At 43.0% G+C, this 27143-nt stretch overlaps 1 protein-coding gene across 5 annotated transcripts in view; it reads left to right on the forward strand.

Annotated features, from left to right (window-relative positions):
- The first annotated feature begins 673 nt into the window (after positions 1 to 673).
- Positions 674 to 27143, forward strand: part of DYRK1A (dual specificity tyrosine phosphorylation regulated kinase 1A) — a 149214-nt gene continuing 122744 nt past the window's right edge. For 2 of the 5 annotated variants that reach the window (XM_024352343.3, XM_024352345.3), the window contains exon 1: positions 2066 to 2129. The gene's annotated coding sequence lies outside the window, so the exon portion shown is untranslated. Of the gene's footprint in view, positions 696 to 2065; positions 2130 to 27143 lie in introns of those variants that run through there. The other 3 variants (XM_009424841.5, XM_063803677.1, XM_063803675.1) reach the window with 3 other exon arrangements.

Here is a 27143-nt window from a genome sequence, read left to right on the forward strand (position 1 = left end):
ACTCTTTTTAGGTATACATTTATTAAATGCCATTAGAGTTGGTACAAAATACAATTTTTAGCTGGTGGCTCTCTACCGATTACAACGCAGCCAGCACAGCATACTTGGGTTTTCACCCAGCAATACACAGCTGGGGAGAAGGGGTAAGAATAAAAATCAGCGAAAGCCAGGATATTAATAAAGAGTTTTGATGGTTAAGGACAAGCAGGCGAATTAAGACTCTGGAAACCGAGAAGGTGTACAGAAAAGAAAACCAGAGAGCTGGACGACAAGGACACAGTAACAGCACAAGGGGATTCATCTAAGGGGCATTCCGATGGAGCAGGCAGGCTGCGCCCAGAAAGGTGGGGAGGGGTTGGAAGCAGATGGGCAGGCACGGGCGAGCGTGCACAGCCTGAAAAAGTTTTCATGATGGCTCCAGCCTAATTTCCCAACGCTGGTCTCGGGCGCCACAAAACCTGGGCGGCCCGACCGGAGCCGGGTGCCAGCCTCAGGGCCGCCGGGCCCGGCGCAGCGTCCGGAATTCCTGCGATGTCTGGGGCGCGGCGGTGGCTCCTCCCCGCCCCCACCACGGCCTCCGCCGGCATTTTCCGGCTAGGAGGCCCGCCAGCCCTTCGAAGAACCGGCTCCACGCGCGGACGGTCGCGGCCGGCGCGCTTCCCGGGGAGAGAGGCGAGCGCTGCGCCCGGACCGCGGTGAGAGCCCTCCAGGCCCGGGCGCGCGGGGTGGGCTTCCCGGGTCCCCGCCCGAAGGCCGCGGCGCCCCTCCCCCTCCCCCGCCCGGGGCAGCCCGCCCCTCCCCCCGGCGCGGGCGGGGCTGCGGTCGCCGACGCGGAAGCGCGGGGCGCTAGGGCTGCGGGGGCGGCGGCGCGGGAGGCCGCGCGCGCTCCCCGGGCCGCAGTCGGCGCGGGCGCGGGGCGGGGCGAGGCGGCCCGGCGCTCGCGCACAGGCCTGGCCGCCGCCTCGCCCCCCCTTCCCCAGCCCCTACCCTCCCTCGGCCTAGCCGTCCCCCTCCTCTCCCCTCCCCCGGGCGAATCACGCGCCCTCCTCTGACACTCGTAGCGGACCCGAGCTCCGAATTTATCCTTCACGTGACCTGAGGGGGTTGGGTGGTTGGCTGGGGACAGAGGGGGAGACGGAAAGGAGGGAACGGAATCTGCCGTTACCTGAGCAACAGGCCCCGCCCGCCGGCTCGGTGCCGGGGGGCGGGAGGAGGACGTCAGCACGTCAGCCGGGGTTTTGCGTTTTGATTGACAGTTGCTATAGCGACCGGGTCGGTCCGTCGCCATTTTGTTGGTTGGTTTTTTTTTAAACCCTTTCGCTTCCCGCCCGAATAATAATAAAAAGCCCCATTGGAGTGAGGCGGGGGTGGCGGCGGCAACCGCGGCGGGGGTATCCGGGGAGACTGCTGCTGTCGCTGCTGCTGATCGCGGCCCAGGTCGGCCTCAGGGAGCGGACACCCCGAGCGGGGGGTGCGGGCGCCGCCGCCGCCGCTTCTGCTGCTGCTGTTCCTGCTGCTGCTGTTGGTGCCGCTGCCGCCGCCGGCGAGCGGGCGGGACCGGTGTGAGTGCGAGTGTGTGTGCGAGGGAGCGTGTGCGAGGGCGAGTGTGCGCGCGAGTGTGCGGGTGTGTGCGAGTGTCTGTCTGTCTGTGCGGGGACTCGGGGGCGGGCGGTTCGGGCTCTCCTGGCGGAGGAGCCGCCGCCGCCGCCCGGGCCCCGGCGCTTCTCGCTGCGCAGGTTCGGAGCGCGCGCCATTTTGTGAGATTTACAAAATCCTCCTCGGGAAGAAGCCGCCGGCAGCAGCCGCCGCTCGGCGCCCGGCTTCGCCGACGCCGCCCTCTGCGCCGGGCCGGGCCGTGCGGCCCCGCCGCCTGGAATCGGGGCCCGGGGACTGCGGTATTTGCCGGGGAGGGGGCTGTCGCCTCCCCGGCCCCGGGCGCCGCTGGAACCGCGAGCCGAGGAGAGACTGAGCAGGCTGCGGCGCGGCCAGGAGCCGGAGCGCCGGGGGCGGAGAGAGGCTGCCGGGGCGGCGCTGGCTGCGGAGGCCGCGGCGGGAGCGGGAGCGCGGCGCGGGAGCCCGAGGCTGAGACTCACCGGAGGAAGCGGCGCGAGCGCCCCGCCATCGTCCCGGTGAGTGTCCGGCCCGGCCGCGGCCCCGCCCGGCCTGGCGCTCGGCTCCCCCGGCGGCCCGCAGCCGGGCCCGAGCCGAGGCCGGCCGGGCGGAGGGAGGGACCTGCCATTTTAGGAGGAGGCGCCGCGGGCCCAGGGCCGGCCGCCGGGGGAGGGAGCCTCAGGCCGGGTCCCGGAGGAGCGGCGGGCGCGAGCGGAGGGAAAGTTGCGGAGGGTGGGAGCGGAGGCCGCGGCCTCCCGGGAGCCGGGGCCTGGGGGGCCGTAGACAGCGCCAGACCTTCACTGGCCGCCCGAGCCAAGGGGTGGAGGTTGTCTTCCTCCTCCTCCTCTTCCTCCTCATCCTCTTCCCCCAGCTCCTCCCTCGTCCCTCCTCTCGGTCCCCACCAGTGTGGGAACCGCCGGGGTGCTTCGCAAGGACAATGCACGGGTTAAGAAAATGGGGCCGGCTGCCGGGTGGGCGAGGACGGCGGGGCCGGGCCGGGCGCCGGCGAAGGTCGGGAGCCGCTGCCTCGGCGGCCCTGGGGGTCCGCGCCGGAGCGAGGGGCACTCACTGGCCTCCGAAGTTGGGCGGGGAGCGCGAGTGTCCCCGGCGGCTCGGGGTGGAGGGATGACCTGCCCGGCAGCCGGGGGAGTTGATGGCTGAGGAGAGGTGAATTAGAATAGATACCTGTGTATCGCTACAAAACTTCACGAGTCTATTTATAGGCACAAACCCACTCTCGCTTCGGAGCCACCAAAGCTGCTGAGTAGCTCAGCGCTTGGCGAAAGGCTCCTCCCTAATCTGAAATAGTTAAACATGGTAAAATTAGTGAGTCAGTGACTCTGGTTACTTGCCTGTGCCTTTCGCCCAAGCTTAGGTGACACGAATCCCATAATCTGGGCGCAGCGCAGGAATGTTAGCACCATTTGGTTCTTGAATTCCGCCCAAATTGTCAGAAAATACGCCTTAGAACATTGTTTTCAAAAGTGCCAGGCTCTGTTTTCAGGGTTTTCAGTGGATCGACCAGCTTGCCCAGCCAGTAGGAACTGTTCCCATTTTATAGATGAGGAGAGTGAGTCTGGGGAGGGGCACTGACTGGTCTAAGGTCATACAGCTGGGAATCCAGGAGCCAGAAGGCTGTAGCCAGTCTGGAGTTGTGAATCATTAGGGTGTAACTCATTATTAGAAATACTGGCAAATTTTGGAGTGATTCGTGTTTAATGACTCAGGGTTCTAACCTAGAGATGTGTCCCCGTAAGGTTTTTAGCGTGGAATTACCTTTGTGGCTTGCCGAGGCCAAAAGGTAAGGTAATGGTGATGAGCCCTCTTAATAAACTTTTCAGGCCCTTTTCCCCGCCAAGAAAACTATGTAGTCAATTTTTGAATGAAAGGAATTAAAGATATTCCTTGATGTGTTTAGTACTTCAAACAATTTTGATTATAGTCATTTTCTGAGTATTGATGAGTCATAAGAAAGTTTTGTGTAAAGTTATTTTTAGTTATTCTTTGAATGCTTAAGGGTTCCTCTGTGACCCTTTTATAGTTTATGTGTCCAAAGTATTAATGAATATATTTAGCATTTTGATTTTGAGGTGTTTTAATAACTCAGGGGAATTATCTTTAGCTTTTGTTTTCTTTAATTTCTCATATCTTGATCAGTTACTTTAGGAGAATATTGTTTTCAAGTAGACTTTTAAAAATGTGAGACCAGAACTAAAGTTTCATGTGCTAAGGTTTTAAACTGCAGAAGATCATTTCAAAGAAACTGGTTATGAAAAAAGCTTACTTGATTATAGTCAAGATTTTTTACGTATACTTCAGGTATCCCAGTACTTTGGAGGATTTTCCCTGGTATAGCAGTGGTGTTTATGGTAGCTGTCTAAATTTATTTATACTTCAAACCCTGCCAGAAAGTTAAGGACTTCTGTCAGTGTCTACACCTAGTTCTCTTGTAAGACTAGTAAAAAGTTCTCTTGTAAAAAGTTCATTTTTACCTCGAGAGGCATAAGCTCAGAGATTATTGCAGGAGGAAGGGTCACCCCTTGTGTTTGCGCCATGAAGGCACACTCCTTTTTACCTGGTGGGTGTTGAAAAAATATTTGAAGGAATAGACCTGAATGAATGGTAATTATTGGTAGGGGTGGGAAATGGACTAAATGACCTAGTGAGATCTTTGTTTTGAGATCTAAGTATAAGATCATCTCTTAGACCTTTTAACAGTATTTTGGTGGAACCTATTAGAAACTTAACAAACACATTATTGTGTGCAAGATATCTAAAAATAAGTCCAGTTTTTTAGAGGCAGTAACATTTAAGATAATTTAAAACATTCCATATTAGTGTAATGTCTTATTAGGGAATGTGGACAGTAAAAACGATCATTTGTTAAATTTTTTTTCCCTTCCAAAATATTGTCTCATGTTTGCTCCTTCGTGTTACTTATGGAGAGTTACTGTTTATGACTTAAAGATATGGGGGTGGAGAGGCCTAGGTAACTGCAACAATGTATTTAAGTAATTTACATTAGGTTTTTAGAGGGCTATGACTATCTGCAAAAGGAAAATTCAAGATACCTTGTTATAAACATGGTATACAGTGACCTTTGGCATGCATTTTGTTTTGTAACTACACGAAGTGTTAATTTGGATTGAATCTTTGTTTTCACTTGAAAACCTTTTTTTTTTTTTTTTTTTTAAGAAATAGCTTGGAAATTTAGACTGCCCTGAGGTGTTTTCGTGTGTCTGTTTATGGTTGACAAGTATCTAGTTATGAGAAGAAAATGTGGATAGAATTAACTGTATTATAGACGAGAAGGGAATTGCCTTATAATCTTGTGCCACTAAACACAAGATTAGTAGAAGAGTGGGCTTCACTTGTGACTTTCTTGGTATTTGTGATTAGGCGTGTGCCAATTTCTCTTTGCTTTGGCATTAGCTTTCCTCATATTTTAGAAGGCTTTCACATTTCCTGTACACACACAGGAAGCAGTTTCACCCCTCCCCAAAAAAAAACTTATCTAAACCCAGCAAAACCCAAAAACTTCCAGAAAGTCTTTATCAAGAATTTAGTTCCTCATCCCCCAAGTTGTATTAGTCTTATTTTGTAGTAATCATAAGCAGTTATTTAAACTGAACCAAGAATCTTTACTTTCTGTTGAGTGTTTTGGTGATTTTACCTCCATATATGTTCGTCTATTTTCGATTTAGAAGTAAAGATATTACGTGAAACTATTAGTAATGTTTCCTGAAACTTGATACTAACAGTTTGCCCTGTGAAAGTGAATTGTGTGACCAGTGTAATAGCACCTTATGTATATATGGTGGTTTTGCCTTTTAAAAGACTTTTTACCAGATGTTATCTTGACTGTTGGGCAATTTTCTGATGGCTAGAGAGGTGGTAATTTATAACCCAAAGCTTGTTCAACTTTGGATTAAAAAGTTTGGAGAGTTAAAATTTGTGTTTAATTACTTGGAAAAATCAGCAAATTATATTAAATTACCTAAAATTTCTTCTCAGTTGCTCCCAAATGAAGAAAGCTTTTTGAAATCTTGCCTTATGTCAGTGCTACAATATTAAGCTAGAGTTGTAAAGTTTACCATAGAGTGTTTGAAAGTGAAATGTAGACTTCATGTGACTAAAATAATCATTGAAGGTTCGTTCATATTGGGTAATTGAAGAAAGATCTTATTTGTTAATGTACTGGCTACAAGCAGCCTTAGTTTGATTATTTTTTTTTATATGGAAACAAAATGATTTGGAAATATTGCACTGTGTAAGCCAGCTAGGTATTTAAAAAGTTAAGCTTTTGCTTTGAAATCCTACTTGCAGAGTACTAAAACGAGTGAGAATTGTTTATTGGTGATAATACCCTACATTGAACACCTGAAATGGTGTGGTTTCTCTTGGGCATATATGTTTTGCTAATGTAGAACCATTTTGGTGTCTTGGCAATTGGTTCTTATACCAGAGCTATGTATCTTCTCTTCTAGAAAGCGATATTTAAAAGTTTGTATTACTGTTAAAACTAGGTTTTGACAAATTACATAATTTTTTTTTGGTTTGGGGCAGATGCTCATATCTGATATATAGTGAGTAATAGCTTAAAATGTGTCTTTGTTCTTGTCAGTGAATATTCTTGTTTTATCTCCCCATGTTAGAAAAGTTTGTTTTAATTGATTTTTTGGGGGGGCCCAGTGAACTGGCTTAACATAGAATGAAACTGGCTTTCAGCATCAACTCTATTTTAAATAACATCCCTGTTCATTAAATAACCCCCTCATTTTTCTTGAGTGTATAACATTTCCAATGACAAGATTTGATTTTTTAATTTTTAAAAAAGCTTTCACAAAAAGTTTTTCCATATTATCATTATCTATATTATTTGATAATATAGAGCCATTTCGACATCTTGGCAGTTGGTTCTTCTACCAGAGCTATGCATCTTCTCTTCTGGGTTTTTCACAAAAGCTTTTGCATGTCCATAAAATGTTATGGACATGTATGGTTAAGGCTTGCATCTTGGCACCCATGTATTTGAGTAAAAAGATGCTTGAGGCCTGGCGTGGTGGCTCACACCTGTAATCTCAGCACTTTGGGAGGCCAGGGTGGGCGGATCACTTGAGGCCAGGAGTTCGAAACCAGCCTGGGCAACATGGTGAAACCCTGTTTCAAAAAAAAAAAAAAAAAAAAAAAACAAAAAAAAACAGGTGTGTTAGTGCCGCCTGTAGTCCAGGCTACTCAGGAGACTGAGGTGGGAGGATCAGTTGAGCCTGGGAGGTGGGGGTTGCGGTGAGCTGAGATTGTGTCACTGCACTCCAGCCTGGGTGACAGAGTGGAGCACTGTCTCAAAAAAAAAAAGTTTGAACTGTGACATCTGTCTGTCTGCTTGCTATCCAGTTATAGACAGCAGTTGAGGCAGCATGATACTGTGGAAAGATCCCCTGCCCATGAAACCATGAACAGAGGCTCCAGAGTCTGGCTGATCTGAGTCTCAACAGGTTCTGTTGGCTGTGTGAATTTAGGTACAGTGATTTCACCAAACATCAGTTCCCTCATCTGTAAAATGAGGTTGATAGTAAATAGCATAGGAATCTTGTGAAAATTGAGATAATGCATGTACATTTCTTCATGGATTTCTTTCTCCTCCTTTTTTCTCTCCTCATCTTCATTCATGCTCATTCTGTGATCCTAGCATAAATATTTTCTTCAGAGAGGCCTTCCCCAAACCAGGTGGTCTTCCTTGGCCATGCATTCTTTTTTTTGGCCAAGCAGGACCATTTGTTTTTCTTTCGCAACCCTTACTGCAAATATAATTATTCATATATGTTCTTATATATAATTGTTCATTAAATTTCATTTAATATAATTGTAAATTTAATTTCTCCATTAAATTTTAAAGTCCATTTGGACAGGAAGAAGTCTTTCTTGATCATGGCTGTAACTCCAGTGCCTGGCACATAGGGGGTTTAGATTCATAGAATGACAGAATGTGGAACCTGTATGTTGAATCCTTCCTGACTACCACTCCTTAGCCATGTCATCTTGGGCAAAACAGCTTCTCCTCGCTTCAGTATCCTGTATGCCAGATATAGATAGCACCGGCTGCCCTGCCCAGGCTTTTGAGAATGTGAAATGAGACACTGTAATGAAGTGCTGAAGTGTAAAATGCCATATAAATATAAAATGGCACAGTAGCAATAATCTCAGTAATGGGGTTATTCACTAGGAAGCTCTATAGTGACTTAAGAGTATAGAATTTTAGCTTTGCTGAGTTGGTTGGTAACTAATATTTAAGAGTTACGATAAATTTAAGCTTTCTTATATGTACCAGTTAGAATGTAGATGGGCCCTGTTTCTGACTAAATACAGTGGCTTAAACGAGAAGTTTATTTTTCCTTCATAAAACAACAGTATAACTTATCTAAGGCTGATATGGTGGCACTACGATATGAGGGAGCTTGGTTCCTTCTGTCTTGTTGCTTTCCTGTGCTTACCATTTTCTTCATAGTACAAGGCAGTTTCTCACTACATCCACAGTCCAGGAATAGGATTTTGGGAAGGCACATTCCATCCCTTTAAAGACAAACCTGGAAGTTGCATACATGATTTTTCTTCATACCCTATTGGTCATAACTTAGTCATGTGGCCATGTTTAGATACAAAGAAGTCTGGGATATGTGGTCTTTGATAGGTGACTCTTTGGCTGAAAATTTGGGTCTACTGAAGAAGGGGAGAATGGGGGATGATTAAACATTGCCTGTCACACTTGAAAATGTTTTGGGAGACGCTTCCAGAAATAGACTTTGAAAATACAATGGATTGCATTAGTTAATAAGTTTATTTTCTGTATTTAATCATTAATTTTTTAAACTATGGTATGTGAATTCAAATAGACCGTTATGCAAAATATAAGTAAGTGGTCAGATTAGAAAAATGTAGCTATACTTTTAGTAGTGAAGGGATTTTGGGTCTAATAACAGTTATTTTACTGACGCTTTATTTTCTGATAGAAACATGGTTCTTGATTGCTGTGCTTGTATCACATAAGCAATGTTTGAAATCTGAGCTTTTGCATTTAGTGTTAATAGTCCACTGGACCAACTGTATGTCTTCCTGCTCATACCCTCAGCAAACAGTGCTACAATAACACTCGCATGTTGTCAGGATGTCATAAAGATTTGAGTCACCGAACACTGCAAGAAGGATGATAGCAGAGATATTTAAACGTACATTTACTATCTAGTATGTTCCTCTTGAATTCCTGTGGGTTTGAAAAAAGAGAAATATAAATATCTAAGATTCCTTTAAACTATGAAATATTATTAGCTCTAGTACAGACTTGGGAAAACTAATGGTTCCCAAACAGTCTTCTGGAGAACTTGTCAAAGTTAAGAGATTTCCAAGCCCAGATGCCTCTCTTTCTGTAGGTTTAGAGTGATGCTCTGGAATCTGCTTTCTTTTTTTTTTGAGACAGAGTCTCGCTCTGTCGCCCAGGCTGGAGTACAGTGGTGCGATCTCGGTTTACTGCAAGCTCCGCCTCCTGGGTTCATGCCATTCTCCTGCCTCAGCCTCCCAAGTAGCTGGGACCACAGGCGCCTGTCACCACGCCTGGCTAATTTTTTTGTATTTTTAGTAGAGACGGGGTTTCACTGTGTTAGCCAGGATGGTCTCGATCTCCTGACCTCGTGATCCGCCCGCCTTGGCCTCCCAAAGTGCTGGGATTACAGGCTTGAGCCACCGGGCCTAGCTGGGATCTGTTTTCTTAAGGACTCCAGGTAATCCTGATGCAGTAGGAACATTTTGAGAAACACCGATACAGTTCATTTCTCACATATTAGAGAAGGAGGTGGGTGCAGAGAAGCTGAGTGACTAATCAGTGCCTCAGAATAAGCAGGCCTGGGACTAGCATTGTTTTTCCTGACTCTTCGTTCTTTGTTCTTTCTACAGAAGAGGGAATAAAGGACAAGGTATACAGAGTGCAGTGGGATTTTATAGGAATAGTTATCATCTTAAAGTAAGTATGTGGCTTTTAATGTGGGAGCTCATGTCTAGTGAATGGTTGGCCCAGTTGTCCTTTTTGCCCTATAGAAAAATAATGTGAATATTTAAATACTCAAGTGAATGTTTAAAGGTTAAGTGAATATTTAAAGGTGAGAAGCTGAAGGTTTTAAGTAAGGTTTTGTTAGTATCAGCACTATTGTGGGCAATGTATATACAGCATTAGAATAGATGCATAGGCAGCTACTTACTTGACGTGATTAGAAGGAACAAAGGTAGTTCTTGTCCTCAAATTACTACCTTCCTTTTAGGTTGCTTGTAATTTTCACTGTTGGAATTCATTTCATTAGATTAAGGTAAAATCTGGAATTCCCTAGTTTAAAATTTTTAAATTAGAATATTCCTAGAGGAATATTCCTTTTCTTTTTTTTTTGAGATGGAGTTTCACTTTTGTCACCCAGGCTGGAGTGCAGTGGCACAATTTCGGCTCACTGCAACCCCCGCCTTCCAGGTTCCAGCAATTCTCCTGCCTCAGCCTCCCGAGTAGCTGGAATTACAGGCGCCTGTCACATACCCGACTAATTTTTTGTTATTTTTAGTAGAGACGGGGTTTCACTATGTTGGCCAGGCTGGTCTCCAGCTCCTGACCTTGGCCTCCCGAAGTGTTGAGATTATAAGTGTGAGCCACCACGCCCAGCCCTGGAGGAATATTCTTTACCTGTTATGAGGTTAACACTTTATTTGTATCAGTTATTATTATTAGATCTAGCCTGAAAACCCATAGCCCTAAATTGGAACAGGCATGCCTGTTTTTGCACCCAAAAGTTGCCTTTTGGCCCGCCAAGCCCCCCTCTTCCTATACCAATATAAACCTGAAACCCCAGGCCCCACAAGCAGACGAGGAGATGAAGAACAGAATGACAGAATGGCTTGGCAGAGAGAAGAGAGAGTCTGAGTGCTGGGAGGAGTTCCACTGGGAGTGGTCAAAGGGGAGAACAGCTGCTTAGTGCAGGTGTCAGTCCAGAAATCAGAATGATGGCTGCACTAAGAATGTTTTGGAAAGGAGGGAAGAACACAGTCCATGTGCCCTTTACTGAGAAAAATGAAGGGTATGTTTAGGCCAGGCGCAGTGGCTCATGCCTGTAATCTCAGCACTTTGGGAGGCCGAGGCGAGTGGATCACGAGGTCAGGAGTTCGAGACCAGCCTGGCTAAAATGGTGAAACCCCCATCTCTACTACAGATACAGAAATTAGCCGGGTGCAGTAGTGAGTGGCTGTAGTCCCAGGTACTTGGGAGGCGGAGGCAGGAGAATTGTTGGAACCCCGGAAGCGGAGGTTGCAGTGGGCTGAGATCGTGCCACTGTGACAGAGTGAGACTCCGTCTCAATTTTTTTTTTTTTTTAAGGGTATGTTTAAGAAATGTCACCTTGTGTTATGGTCATGGGAAGGTTCATGTGAGTATTCTCTGGTGGCCAGAGGTTGGTAGTGTTAGCTTGCTTCGATGGCTTCCTATCACTGAGAGTGTTGGTAATGGCACTGTGGGTAATTCTGCCTAGGACCCTGCTCTTGATTAACTACTGGACTAGAGGGAGTGTCCCTGTTTTCTTACTGTCTTATTTGTTAGGGGCTGTATTTGAGCAGTGTTATCAAACATATAAGGTACGGTTCTGATCATCTAGGATATTCTAGTTTTTAAAGAGATCCACAAGTAGTATATAGTTTAAAAAAACAAGCTCTGTGGAATGATAGCAGATCATTTCCCCCTTCTCATGTTCCGTAATAATAACTGTTCAGTTTTTCCTACCAGAAATGTATGCATCTGTATATATACACACACAATTATATATATTATACTTTTAGTATGTATTGTGTTAGAAAACTATGTATGATTCCATTATTTTTAAGTGCATAGACATTAGGTGTGTGTGTGTGTATGTACACAGTGTCTGTGTATTTAAAATCCAAACCAAATGGGATCATACATACTAAACACACAGTTTTGCAACTTAAGCTTTTTATTTAGTTAGTTAGTTTTTGAGACGGAGTCTCGCTCTTTCCCCAAGGCTGGAGTGCAGTGGCGCAATCTCGGCTCACTGCAAGCTCCGCCTCCTGGGTTTACGCCATTCTCCTATCTCAGCCTCCCGAGTAGCTGGGACTACAGGCCCCTGCCACCACGCCCGGCTAATTTTTCGTATTTTTAGTAGAGATGGGGTTTCACCATGTTAGTCAGGGTGGTCTCCATCTCCTGACCTCGTGATCCGCTTACCTCGGCCTCCCAAAGTGCTGGGATTACAGGCTTGAGCCACCGTGCCCCGCCAGCATTTTTTTTTACTTGACCTATGTTAGAAATATTTCCATGTCAGCTCACAGAGCTCCCATTTTTTAAAATTTGGGACAGAGTCTCGCTGTCACTGAGGCTGAAGTGCAGTGGCACGATCATAGTTCACTGCAGCCTTGACCTCCTGGGTTCAAGCGATCCTCTCACCTTAGCCTCCTGAGTAGCTGAGATTATAGGTGCGCACCACCACGCCCAGCTGATTTTTAAATTTTTTGTTGAGACATAGTCTTGCTATGTTGCGTAGGCTGGTCTTGAACTCCTGGCCTCAGTGATCCTCCCGTCTTGTCCTCTCACAGTGCAGCTGTGAGACACTGCCCAGCCTCTATTGTTTTTAATGGTTGGAAAGTATTCTGTTCTATGGTTGTACCTCTATTTAGTCAGACTGCATTAAAGGACTGAGGCCTACTCAAGAACTATTTAAGTTCATATTTTTGCTCTTTTAAACAATGCTGGTGCGTACTTCCTTGCATGTATAGTTGTGTTCTGTGAGTATTGGCCATAGGATGTCTATTTATAAGGAAAGTGGCTGGTTCACCAGGTATATGGATATTTGAGTGTATGTTGCCATATTGTCTTCCAGAGAGTAGCAGTAGTTTATGCTTTCACCAGCAGTGTCTGAGAGTGTATAGTTTCTCAAATCTCACCAACACTGTTGTTATCTTAGATTTTTGTGAATGTAATAGGTGAATAATGATGTCTAGTTGTTTGGATTTGCATTTCTTTAATTATGACTGAGTTTGAACACCTTAAGTTGTACTATAAGATTTTTATTTTAGATAACAAAATAATTCATTCTTCATCAGATATATGTTATAGTTAAAGTATTTTCTGGGGCCAGGCGTGGTTTCTCACGCCTGTAATCCCAGCACTTTGGGAGGCCGAGGTGGGCTGATCACCTGAGGTTGGGAGTTTGAGACCACCCTGACCGACACGGAGAAACCCTGTCTCTACTAAAAATACAAAATCAGCCGGGTGTGGTGGCACATGCCTGTAATCCCAGCTACTCGGGAGGCTGAGGCAGGAGAATTGCTTGAACCTGGGAGGCGGAGGTGGTGGTGAGCCGGAGATCATGCCATTGCACTCCAGCCTGGGCAACAAGAGCGAAACTCCATCTCGAAAAACAAAACAAAACAAAAGTATTTTTTGGGTTCCCTTTATTTCGTTACTCTGTTGATTGAATAACTGATGTTTTGATAAATTGTAAATGCCTACAGAAAAGGGGGCTCTTGTTCTTCTTCAATTGAGTAAACATTTGCATGTCCTCTGTATGAGATATGAGTCGTGGTAGAAGCTTTTGATTACAAAAGTGAGTAAGGTTTGGTTCCATCTGCTTTTAATGTTGAGATAGGTGTGTGAATACAGGAAAACTTGAACACAGATAAGACCATGGCCGTTAACAGTTAGAGGGGTTGACATGTGGAGAGCTAGAAGAGTACAGGAAGTAAGACAATTATGGGGATTCGAGTGTGCATTGTGGAGGAGATGGGACTGGGTCTCGATCTTGAAGAGTGGATGGATGGGCTTTTTATGGTGGAACCTGGGGACTTGACAGTCTATTGGAGGAAGTCATGTGGGCAATGGGTGGTGGTGGGAAATGAAGGTGACTTTGAAGAATGACAGAGTCATATCCCTGGAGCATCAGATGAGGGAGAGAGGGAGGGAGAGTGAGTTTGGTATGCTCAGGGAGTGAAGGGGACACTTGTGGACATGAGAGTGGGGTTGAGTCTTAAATATTATAAAGAATATGAATTTGGGGCGATTGAGGGTTTTTCAGCAGGGATTAGGACAGATCTGTGGGTTAGAGGGAGGTGACACTGTAAGAAGGAGGGTTTGGAAGGCAGGACCATTCTAGATATAACGTATAGGCATGAGGGAATACGAAGAGGTGAAAAGTGGAAGACAGATGGGAAAACCTTAAAAATATTCTTAATTATACTTTAATTTCCAACAGACCAAAGTGAGTATTTCTGGATTCAAACAGCAACATGGCCAAGTTTTTGGAGATAGGAAAAAGAGTATTAAGCTTTGTTGGCAGTATAGTAAAAGGTTCTAGGAATGCAGTGGTTAGGTTTTAGTGGGACATGGATAATATGTCCTACTGAGGACCTGAAGGAACTGTTGAGGAACTGAAGATAGAATTATTATTGTAGTTCAGACCTTACATTAGGGACAGGTGGAAATAATTTGCAGCACCATTAAATATGAGCTAAAAAATAGGGCAGTGGGAGAAGGCAATGTTTGAAGCTGTGAATCTGTAAAGGAAAAGGTTGTATCATAATTCATGGTTTGGAAAATGGAGAGTAGCTGAGCATGTGAGCAATTTCATTTTTTCTGAGCATCTTAGTATTTGCCTGAAAAAAATCTCGTATTCTCTTTTTTTTTTCATGTATCCTAATTGGAAGATTGGTTATTTAAAAAGCATTTATCTTGTAGAGTGATAGAACTATTTATTGAGCACCTGCTGGTGCCAAATATAGAAGAACCTGGGGCCTGGGAATCAGTGCTGAAACAAAGGCCACTCCTGTCCCTGCTATCACGGATGTTACGTTCTGGCTGGGGGAATCTTTAATAGTTCTTGAGTAGGCCTAAGGACTTAGTCTAGAATAGATATAAATTAAATTTTCCTTAAAGCGAACATAGAGTCTATAAAATGGAATAATTTTTGATGTTGCTTTTTGAAGGTCAAAAAATTTTTGTTTCATTTTAGAGTCCTTTTAACAGTTAATTTTGACTTTAAAGTTTGTTTGGATAAAAATAGGACTCTAGCCCTTAAGACAAATACTGTCTGTTGAAAAATTTATTCTGATTTCGTTATTTTCCCTCGAAAAAAACAACTGTTACCACAGTGGTGTTTTTTACTTTATCTTTACATCAAATGTTCGTTATTGAGAGACATTGCTTCTGTGATATAAAAGATGGTTTTGTAAAAGTTTGTTGAAACAACAATGGTAAGAAAACTAATAGGATCTCATTGAGTATTTTACAGTTTAATTTTTTTTTTTTTTTTTTTTGTATTTCGTTGTTGTGGTTCTGTAGTACAATTTAAAACATCAGTAAAGCTAGGTAAATTTACCTAGGAATTGGCCTGAAGGCCCACAGTTACTCAGCAATATTAGAGACAGCTATGCAAAGGGAGAAGCCAGGCGTTTTCAGATTCATGGGAGACAGTTTGTAGGAAGGCTGTTTGCTGAATAAGACAAAGATACAGACATGCAAAGTAAAGGATGTGGGCCTATAGGGAAGGTCAAAGAATAAGGAAAGTTCACTTGAGTGAGCAGAAATGGAAGAGGGATTTAAGCAAATAGATGAACAAGAATTGTCTCTCCTAAAAAAAAAAACCTACACAATTCTTTGATGATTTATTATGACTTTTGGGGTAGAGACCACGCTAGTCACAGGATCTGCAAGCCCTGCCACCTGGATGATCTGGCTCCAGCTGGCTCACTGCCTCTTCTCACCAGTCTCTGGGTCATGTGACTGTACCGGCTCCTGGTCTTTGCATATGCTGCTTCCTTGGCTTGGGATCTTCACTTCTATCAGCTCTTCTATCCCTTCTGTGCGCTCTTCTTTTTAAAAATCTCATGTGTCCTTGTACTCTTCCTTCATAACGCTTATTACAGTTGATAATTTTTTAGTGCTTATTTGATTAATGCCCTCCAGAGATCAGGACCAGTAGTGTTTTGCTCTCTCTTGGAATCTCAGTGGTTGGCAGGGTGCTTGGCACATAGTAAACACTAAATAAACATTTGTTGAATGAATCAGTGAACTACATGCTTTGGTCTTTACTAGTTGGTCTCAAGGACCAAAAACCTACAGTAGGAAGATGTTTGTTGGACTAAGAGATTAGCAGGAAATATGAGAGCTTTGAGGAAAAAGGAAAAGATGAAGTTTTTTAAAGATAGGATTAGAAAGTTCTATGTAGTCAGGAGAAAGAAAATTATTCGTGGAATAATTCAACAAATGCATATGAAATGCCTACTATGTATTGAGAATTAGATACTGGAAATGTGGAGTGGAAAGATTCTGTCTTCTGTATTAAAGGAGTGTATAATTGTAGTAGTTTACTGAAATGGGGACAGTCCTTAGTGGTTGTTTGGAGCAGGTGTAAGTTGTGGAGAGGGATCAGCCTGGATCAGGATATTCTTCACTCTTCTAGCCGACACAGTGAAGTTCATTCAGCAGTTATATCTGGAATGTAGCTCTGGCATTTGTAGTAGCTTTCAGGTGCATATCGAATATAAGTGCTATAGCCAGGTGTGGTGGTGCGCAGTCCAGCTACTCGGGAGCCTGAGGCAGGAGGATCGCTTGATTCTGGGAGGTTGAGGGTGCAGTGAGCTGTGTTTGTGCCAGTGTACTCCAGCCTGAGTGAGTACACTTTGAGTGATACCCTGACTCAAAAACAAAAACAACAAAAATCCCTGTAGCTTTATTTGTTTAAAGACTGACAGAATAGTTAAAGTTCATTTGGATTCTTTTTGGCTTTAACTTCAAGTTTGGACAACAGAACAAGAATGAGGAAAAGTTTGTAGTATGGACAAGTTTTCAAAAGAATGAGTCGTGTAGTTAGAAAATTGAAGCTGTTGATGTTGTCAGCTGAATGAGCTTTCTTAAAGCTTATAAAGGGATATGTTTGAATATAGTTTTATAACCTTTTTCAGTGACTAATTTCTGTAGTAAATATTTGGAAAAGCAAATCATCACATAATTCCTGCAGGTCTCTTTGTACCTGGCTCCATGCTAAGCTCTTGGGACATAATAGTGAATCAGATGGATATTCATGGTTCCTGCCCTCATGAAGCTTTCTTTCTTTTTTTTTTTTTAAAAAAAAATTAAAATTTTTTTTATAGTGAATTCACTTTTATGGGGATCTCACTTTGTTGCCCAGGCTGGTCCAAACTCCTGGGCTCAAGTGATCCTCCTGCCTCAGCCTCATGAAGTGTAAGCCACTGTGCCTAGCAGTTGAAGCTTTCAGTTAGTCAGAACTCCCTGGAGTGAGTGTAAAGGAAAACCTGGCTTGTGGATTGGGTGAGCAATTGTATTGATTTACTTATTTATTTATAATTTCTTGAACTTAGTTTTGGTAGCACCAATTTAAACTACTTTAAACTACTTGTTGCTTTATTTCTGGTAACATAGGGAGTGTGGGATCACACTTATTTTACCAAGGTAAAATAAAAACTTGGATCTTCAACCTTTTGGCAGATTATTTTTTAAAAAAGGTATTCTTGTAAATCTGAGTCTCTCCTCTTAAAAAGCAAGCTACTATTTAGTAACAGTAACAATAGCTACTATTAAATCAGTTACCTGCAGCAGACCAGCCACTGGCCTACTGAATGAATAACTATTTATTATTAGTTATTTTAATATACCTAGAAAGTGATTGGTATTATCCGTGTTTACCTCCAGATGATAAAAAGCCTAAACAGTTAAGTGCCGTAAAGTTGAACATTTAGAGAAAAAGAAGAGTTTCTGTAACCCATTAACTGAAGAAATAGATAAAAGTTCTGGCATGCTGGGATTGATACCTTGTGTTATTGGTTCATTAGTTTTTTTGGATTATAAACAAGATAATCTAACACCTTTCTGTGTTTGGGGAAGTCTTTATCTTAGGAGTCTTTGTGAGAGGGAGAGCGATCTCCACCATTAAGAAAGCTAATTGTTCACTTTCCCCACTGCTTTTGCAGTTAGGATGCAATCCTGTGGCCTCCATGACTGGCTGTGCTTGACTACCTCAGAGGCCAGTGATCTGCATAGGCAGGCGGTATGTAGAATCTGTGTTCTCTAGTCAAGGAGGGATGGGGATGGGATAGCAGCTTATCTTTTCCATAGGCAGCAGTGACTGAGATTCCAGTTGCAACACTTAGTGCCTGGTGTTGGTATCAGTATAAGTTGCAGTGCCTGAGTCTCTTTTGGTCTTCACTGGACCATATCTGTGGTTTGAATTTTGGATGTTCTTAACTATGTAGCTTTCCAGCCTGGTCCCCATGGGGTTTTCTGTGAGTTGCCTAATACACTTTAATAACTTCCTTTCAGCTTAAACAAAACCAGAGCCGGTTTCTTTGTTTGCAACTAAGAACCTTTACTTGGAAGATGCTAATTAAGACAATAGATAATTCCAAGGAACTCTCCTGGGTCAGGTTTACCTGCATGTAGATTAGAATTTACTGAGAAGAGTTCACAGTATATATTAAGTGAAATACTTAGAAACCTGTTTATTGATTTAATTAGTTTGCTGAATTTGAGTGCCTCTTCTTGGCTGTGATATGTTTTAGGTGTTAAGGATACAGGAGTGACAAGATTGACAAGGTCCCTGCACTCACAGAGCTTATGTTCCATTGTAAGATGTAGAGTAAACAAGAAAGCAAATAACATAATTACAAAAAGTGATAAATGCCATGAAAAAAATAAAGATGGGGTGATGTGATAGGTAATGGGGTGTGTGTGTGTGTGTGTGTGTAGGAGTTGTATCTTAGTGTAAAACATTAAACTTCAGTGTCAGGAATCATGGCTTCTGCTTTTGACTATTCTGAATTTGCCTTCCTACTGTAAACATCTAGAAAACTGGACAAAACACAGGGAAGAACTGTTTTCAGATATCAGATAATAGGTAGCACAGAACTGTGATCCCCGACAGATGGGAACCAAGTGAGATGAGCCCTGTGATGGCCAGTTTTCTGCTTGAAGGCACTTTTCACACCTCAGTGCAGGAAGGGGATCCCAGATAAAGCCATGTGGCCCCACTAAGTTGAGAAAACAAAGATTGGAGTTAGGGATAACCAAGGGTGGTTGTCATTTGAGGAGCAGAGTTCCAGAGAGGAGGGAGCTATACTGAGAAAGAGTTCTTATACATCTACTTAGTGGTCCCCTTAAATGTTTGATTGTACATGTATAAGGTGAAGTTTCACAAAAGAACAGTTTCTGGGGGAGCTGTAAGCAGAAAAAATCTCAGAGTTTACAGAGGGCTGAGAATTATTTGAGTACCTTGTAACCAGAGTGGAAATGCAGGATTCATTGAGACCCCAGAAGAGTTATGTCTTGGTAGTGGGGCTAAACTAGTCCTGAAGTAAAGACTCCTAGCTTTGCCTGAAAAAAGCTTAAAAGCAAGCCTTCAAAGAAGCAAACTAATCTGAAACTAATGTAATTGCCTGTTACTACAGTGCCCAACATTTTTTAAAGGAATATAACAGATCCCAATATTAACCATGTAAAATGTCCAGCATGCAGTCAAAGATTACTAAATGTGTAAAGAAGCAGGTTAACATGACTCATAATTAGGAGATCAAGCAGTTGAAACCTAGAACTCACACAGATGTTAGGGTTGACAGACAAGGATATTAAAACAGTTATTGTATTTCATATGTTCTGAAAGTTTGGCAGAAACGTGGAAGGTATACAAAAGACCCAGATCAAACTTTTAGCAGCAAAAATTATAATATGTGATATGAAAAATATACTGGATTGCATTAATGGTATTTTAGACATTTAGAAGGAAAGATTAGTGAACTTGAAGACACAGAAGAGAAAACTCAGTCAATAGAAACAGTAATGACAGGTAATAGAATTAGCAGACAAGGTTGTTAAAGTGGCTGTCATAAAATGCAGGATCAGATTGTGGTTAATGTTGACATCTTGGACGTGAGGTTTGCTTAAGAACAATTGTGACAAGCAGAAGTTGGCTTCATATATACATCTACATGAAGTTAGAGTAGTTGAAAATCAGTATTTGAGCAGAGCAGGGAGTATGGTAGAAGAACTTTATTATGTAGCAGTATGTTTATCTCTTGCTAAATGACAATATCACCACAGAGTTAGTAGCTTAAAACATACACTTCCATTTATTATCTCAGTTTCTGTGGGTCAGATGTCTGAGCACAGTTTAGCTGAGTCCACTGCTTTAGGGTCTTAGAAGGCTGTAAAGATGTTGGCTGAGGCTGTGGTCTCATTTGAGACTTAACCACAGAAAGATCTCTTCTAAGCTCATATGGTTGTTGGCAGGATTCTGTTCTTTGTACACTGTCAGACTGAGGGCCTCAGTTTCTTGCTGTCAATCAGCAAACATTTGCCATCAGTTTCTTGCCATGTGGTCCTTTCTGACACACCCACTTACTTTTGCAAAGCCAGTAAAAGAGTCACCTTGCAAGAGGTGTACATCTTACATGTCATAACCATGGACATGCCATGCCATTACCTTCGTTGTATTCTCTTGCTTAAAAACAAGTCACAGGTACTGCCCACACTCGGGGAATGGTGTGCACAGGATGTGAACACTAGGAGGTGGGTCATGGGAGCCTCCATCAAAGTTCTCTGAACTTTTCTTTCTTATCGCTTCATGACTTGTTTCACCGGAATTTTAGAGCTATTAGGCTTTATTGCTTTAAGAAAGCACTTTTAGTATTACCATACCATGTTCATCTAGTTAATGGAGAAATTAGTCTGAAAGATTTTCCCTCTGTTTCTGCTCTTCTTCCCTAAAATTTGCTCTGTAAACCATTCCTCCTTGAGATGGTATGAAGGAAATAAGCCTGGGGAAAATTACCTTCTTGGAGATTGACAGCTCATATTAGCATATTGTAGGAAACCTTCTTCGCACCCGTTAACATAGTTAGGGCAATCTTTATTAAGCTTGTCCTGAGCACTTTATAAACGTACACTAGCCAGTAAGGTACTGTTTTCATTTAACCTATGATGAAACAAGCTTAGAGGTGAACTAATTTTCCCATTTTAAATGGGAAGTGGTTGATAGGGTAGGATTCAAACCAGGCCTTAGTTTCCACTCTTAGATTTTATTCTGTATTGCTTCTATATTATGGTGAGTTGTATAATTATTTCACTATATATTAATATTACAAGGTAATACTAATAGAAATAAAGTGCACAATAAACGTAGTGCGCTTGAATCATCCCAAAACCATCTCTCCACCCCCAACCCCCACCCTGTCCTTTGAAAAATTGTCTTCCACGAAACTGGTCCCCGGTGCCAAAAAGGTCAGAGACTGCTGCTGTAGAGCAATACTTGTCAAACTTTCTCACGTCGGGGCCTTCATGGACGAAATTGAAGACACTGTTTTGGGTATTCTGAGGGTTTTAGGGGATCTTTGCACATCTAAAACATCTGTGGTGCTGTGTGCCACACACAACAGTTGGCAAGCTCTGCCCTATAGGTAATCATTTTTTCCTCAATTCTTTTAGCTGCTGCTTCAGTTTACCTGTCTATTCTAAACAATGTGCATGTTGTATCAGGATGCTTTTGGATGCAGCTATTGAACCTGATCCATACTGGCTTAAAATAAGAGGACTTAACTCACAATTGGAATTCCAGGGGACAGGCTCAGGGGCTAATTGATTTGGTAGCACAGTGATGTCTTCAGGGCCCCAGGTTTTCTCATTTCCCCCTTTAGTCACTGGCAGGCTCTATCCTCAGATTAATCAGATGGTTGCAGCAGTGTCAGGAGTTGGATTCAGATGCAACAATGCCCATGGGAAGAAGGGAAGATTATTTTTCTTGTAGCTGGATAAGAATGTGGAACCTTGGCCTAGGAACACACCCTGGATTCAGGAAACACTCACTAGAAAGGGAAATGGGATTACACTTAGACCAGTTAGGCTCACTCCTGGCACTGGGCACGCTCTCCTTGAACACATGTCTAAATGGACGTGGGTCCCTTGGCACTGGGCATGCTTTCCTTGAGCACATGCCTAAATGGAGGTGGGTGTGCAAGTGGGTTCTGAACAAAATTAGCTTCTGTTACAAAGAAAGAAAGGGAATTTGGAGGCCGGGTAGGCAACCCTGTCCCTATTTTTGTATTTGACTTAAGATTTAAGACATTATTTGTTGATTTTATTTAAGGTCGATGCCTATTTAACATTAAGCCACCTATCACACTTTTTTCTTCCAGCTCCTGATTATAGTTATATAATCTTTTTTGGTAAAATCAATATTCCATGCTTAATTATGACTAAGTTTTGTTCACCATAAACCAGATTGTGTACTATGATTACATTTTCCACCTTGTATAATCTTGTTTTTCTAAGAGTTAGTAATTGTATTTCCATTCGCTTTGTTTTCTAGTACTTGTAAGTTTTCTCATTCTTTTTAGTAGCCACTCAATATAGTTTTTGGTATAATAAAAAATATCCGACAGTTGTTTTTGTTCCCTCTTAAGAACCATCTTATAGAGCCTCAATCAAACTGCTCCTCTATGAAATTCTTGCTCTCTGGACCTAATAGGATCCCTTTTGCATATTTTCCAGCATGGTTGGATCTCCTGTTTCCTGGCTTTCTGGCCATTATCGTTTCTGTTTTTATCCTTCGTTTTACTGGAGGACATCTTTCAATACTTCCTGAGAAAAGGGTACATGGGAGGCTAATTTTTTGAGATACGGTCAGAAAATACCTTTAATCTGCTTTCATTTGTAAAAGTTTTGACTGGGTATAGAAATGGAGTTGGAATGTAATTTTTACTGAGAATTCTGTATGTGTGGCTTCATGGCCTTCTAGCTTCATACAGCAGATACAGTTTGAATTTTGGATTCCGTTAAAAAGAAAACACAGCACTATGGAAGAGGTAGAAAATATAATGAGCTCCTCGTACTCATCATTCAAATTCAACATGTGTTAACTCATGACCTCTTTATAAATGTCTATGTTTTTATCTCTCCCTCTTCCCTTCATGACCTCCTTATAAATTTCTGTGTTTTTATCTGTCCCTCTTCCCTTTGATTTTTTTTTTTTTTTTTACTCTTGCCCAGGCTGGAGTGCAGTGGTCATGGCATACAGCAGTTTTGACCTCCCTGGGCTCAGGTGTTGCCACCTCAGCCTCCCAAATAGCTGGGACTATAGGCACATACCACTTTGCCTGACTAATTTTTCTGTATTTTGTAGAGACGGGGGTCTTGCCATGTTGCCCAGGCTGGTCTCAAAACTCTGGGCTCAAGCAGTCCACCCACCTTGGCTTCTCAAAGTGTTGAGATTACAGGCATGAGCCACCGGCCTGACCCTGCCTCTTTTGCATTTGTAAAAGCAAACCTAGACGTATAATTTCACTTTTGAAAATTTTAATGTGTATCTGTAAAAGATAAGGATGCTGTAGCACCAATTCCTTTGTCATACCTTTAAAAGGTTAACAGTGAGTCTTCCAATATCCAGTAAGAATTCACATTGCCTTGTTTGCCTCATCAATATTTTTTTTAACAGTTTATTTTAATCAGGATCTAAGCAAGGACCAGAAATTGCCTTGTTTGACAAATCTTTTGAGTTTTTTTTCTCCATTTTTTTTTTTCGGAGTCTCGCTCTGTCGCCCAGGCTGGAGTGTAGTGGGGTGATCTCGGCTCACTGCAAGCTCTGCCTCCTGGGTTTATGCCATTCTCCTGCCTCAGCCTCCTGAGTAGCTGGGACTACAGGCGCCCACCGTCATGCCCGGCTAATTTTTTGTATTTTTAGTAGGGACGGGGTTTCACCGTGTTAGCCAGGTTGGTCTCCATCTCCTGACCTCGTGATCCACCAGCCTCGGCCTCCCAAAGTGCAGGGATGACAGGTGTGAGCCACTGCGCCCTGCCAAAAAAGTTTGTACTTTATTATTTTTTTGAGGTGGAATCTCATTCACTCTGTTGCCCAGGCTGGAGTGCAGTGGCCAAAAAAAAGCTTTTAAATTTAAAAAAAAAAAAAATTTTTTTTTTTAAAGAGATGGAGTCTTATTGTGTTGTCCAGGCTGGTCTTGAACTCCTGGGCTCAAGTGATCCTTCTACCTCAGCCTCCCAAAGTGTTGAGATTACAGGCATGAGCCACCACTACTTGGCCTTACTTTTCTCTCTCTCTCTTTTTAAAAAAGTATATATATATATATATTTAAACAAATATATACTGCAGTCTTGACCTCCCTGGGGTCAGGTGATTTTCCCACCTCAGCCTCCTGAGTAGCTGGGAATATAGGCGTACACCACCATGCCCGACTGATTTTTTAGTATTTTTGGTAGAGGCGGGGTCTCATTGTGTTGCCCAGGCTGGTCTTGAACTTCTGGGCTCAAGCAGTCTGCCCACCTTGGCCTCCCAAAGTGCTTGGAATACAGGTGTGAGCTACTGTGCTGGCTTAAAAGAATATTTTTGATTCGAGGTTGGTTGAACTTACGGATATATGGAGGACTGTTTTTCTTGTTTTGTTTTTTGTTTTCCATCATAGCGTTGTCTCAGTTTCCTCTGGATTCCTGTTTTTCTGCTTGTTTTGGTTTCTTTCCTTGATGTTGGCAGCTTTCCTCAAATATTTGGCCATCCTTGGGCATGTGGCTTGTATTTAGGAGTAAGGCATAAAGCTGATGGGAGCTCTTTGTGAGGGTGAGGCTTGTTCGCTGGAGGCTTAGTAGGCGGATTGGTGGACCCATGAATATGAGTATCCCTAAGGTTTTATGGCAGTGCTCTTGGGTCTCAGGTTGGGGTTGTGAATCCCATGCTGGTGTTCTGCAGGCAGAACTGTGGAAGAAGGGCTGGCATGCACAGTTCTGTCTAAACACTCTTACTCACTTCTGTAGTATTTACTTATGTATTTTGTTTGTTTGTTTTTTTTTTCTTTAGAGACAGGGTGTTGCTCACTTGCCTGGGATGGAGTGCAGTGGCACAATCACAGCTCACTGCAGCCTGGAACTCCTGGGCTCAAGTGATCCTCCTGCCTCAGCCTCCCAAAGTGCTGGGCTTGCAGTTGTGAGCCACCGTGCTCAGCCTTCACTTTTGTTTTCAGTCCTGTGCCTCAAACCTATTTTCTGTTGTGCTTGATACCTGTCAGTACCAAGTCTCCATATTCACTGGTCCCCAGAGAATATGTCTTTGATGTCTTTGGAGCTAGGATAGTTGCCATCCTGGATGGGGTTTGGGCCGCAATTTTGGGGTCTTACTACCTTTATTTATTTATTTTTCTTGACAATAACTGAGAAAACTTGCAGGTATGGTACAAATAGCTTATTTTCTACACCATTTAAACGTTGTTGGCATGAAGTCCATTATTTGAATTCTGTAGTGCATTTTTCCTACAAACAAGGGCATTCTCTTACATAACAGCAATACAGCCATCAAAGTAGCAGTTTAACATGGAGACATTACTGCTATCTAATCCATGTGACTCCATTCTGTTTTTGGCAGTTGCCCCCATAGTGTAGTGTTCTTTTTGGGGAGAGAATGTTGCCTAGGATCATTTACACATTTTGTCGTTACTGTTTTTCTTTTTTTATGAGACAGTCTCGCTCTGTCACTCAGGCTGGAGTGCAGTGGCATGATCTTGGCTCATTGCAACCTCCGCTTCCCGTGTTCAAGTGATTCTCCTGCCTCAGCCTCCCAAGGAGCTGGGATTATAGGTGCCTGTCACCACGCCCGGCTAATTTTTTGTATTTTTAGTAGAGATGGGGTTTCGCCATGTTGCCCAGGCTGGTTTCTAACTCCTGAGCTCAGGCAGTCCGCCTGCCTCAGCCTCCCAAAGTGCTGGGATTACAGGCGTGAGCCACCACGCCCGGCCTGTTACTGTTTTTCAACTGTCCTGATTTAGAACAGTTTCTTACCTGTTCTTTCTTTTGTGATGTTGATATTTTTGAGGAATACAGACCAGTGATTTTAGAGTGTTACCCTCAGTGTGCGCCTGGTGTTTCCTCATATTAGATACAGATTAGATGTCTCAGGCAGGAATGATGCTGTTTTGAATTTTGATGAAGTCTAATTATTAAAAGTTTCTTTTATGGATTGTGCATTTGTTACCAAATTTCAGAACTCTTCCTAGTGCCGTGGTTCTTTGGAATGGAGAATGGCATTTGGAAACCTATGTCTGAATGTTAGGTGTGCTTGGTAGTGTTAGTGTGTGGGCGCTCCTCGGCTTTCAACGGACAGAGCCAGAGAATATGTGCATGTCCTGAGCCTCCTGTTCGTCATCTTTCCAGGTTTGGGGATACATGAGCTAGTTTCCTTGGCATCTCCAACTGTAGACACTTATTCTGTGGCTTCCTTTAGTCTCCTAAGCCTGCCACTACTGTGCCATCTTCTATCCATTGTCTAAAAACTTCTTTGTCCATCACTGTCTTGTATCTTGTTTTATTATTTTTTAACTACTGATTTTAGGTGAGTTTTATCTTCAGTGCAGTTTTGTGAGAGAACAGAGGTAAATGTATGGATTATTCAATATGTTGTTTGCTTGCTGAAGCTTTAATACTCTTTCAAACCAATTTTTGCCTTTTATTATTTTTTGCAGTCATCCTTAACCCCTTGTTTACCTGCTCTGTTCCTGATTGGGCTGTTCTACAGCCTATAATCTTCCACGATTCTCATTTGTATGGAATGAAGACAAATTTATTAAACTATTCAGATTATCTTGATAACCTAGCCCTAGTTTATCTTTCCGTTTTCTTTTCTGCAGTTCTGCCATCTTCCCTCTACTTCAGAGCTTACATTTTCCCACTCTTGTTAGGCTCCTCTTCAGCTTTGCCTTTGGAGCATACTGTGCTTTTCTGATAATGTTTTCTATATGGCACAGAGCCTCTGCCAGGGCATGTAGTAGGTGTGTTCAGTGCATTAAAGAAACATACAGATCCTCTAAACTAATAAAGCCACCCAAACTTGTTTGTTGCCTGTTATCATTTTCCAAATACTGTCATTTAACCCTCAAAGCAACTCTGTAAGCCATTATCCATCTTTCATAAATGATGTTGAGTAAATTGCCCAAGGTTACATAGTTGTAGTTGTTAACACTGAATTTAACAAATGTTTGTGTGCCTGTATGTGACAGGCTGTTTGAGGTTGTAGAGACAGTTGGGGAATAAAGCTGACAGCATACCCCTAATGGAAGCAGTGTTAAAATGCCCAATCCAAGTGAAGCTGATTTTGGGGCAAGTCTTCTGTAACCTGACGTACTCATCTCAGATGTCATCTCCTGTAGTCTTTCCTGACTTTCCTAGAAGGAGGCAGGGGAGAAGTGGAAAGAATAGCTCCATCTTTTGTTCTCATTAGTTCCTTCCTTTCTTATTGTATTATTATATATAGCATTTATAAAATTATTATTTGTATTTGAGGCGTGTCTTGGTCTGTTTGTGCTGCTCTAACAAAATACCTTGGACTGAATAATTTATAAAAAATAGAATTTATTTTTCACAGTTCTGGAGGCTGAGAAGTCCAATATGAAGGCACCAGTGGATTCGGTGTTTGCCGAAGGCCTGCTTTCTGCTTCATAGATGA

The sequence above is a fragment of the Pan troglodytes genome, chromosome 22 (genome assembly GCF_028858775.2).
Source record: "Pan troglodytes isolate AG18354 chromosome 22, NHGRI_mPanTro3-v2.0_pri, whole genome shotgun sequence".
Classification (NCBI taxonomy): domain Eukaryota; kingdom Metazoa; phylum Chordata; class Mammalia; order Primates; family Hominidae; genus Pan; species Pan troglodytes.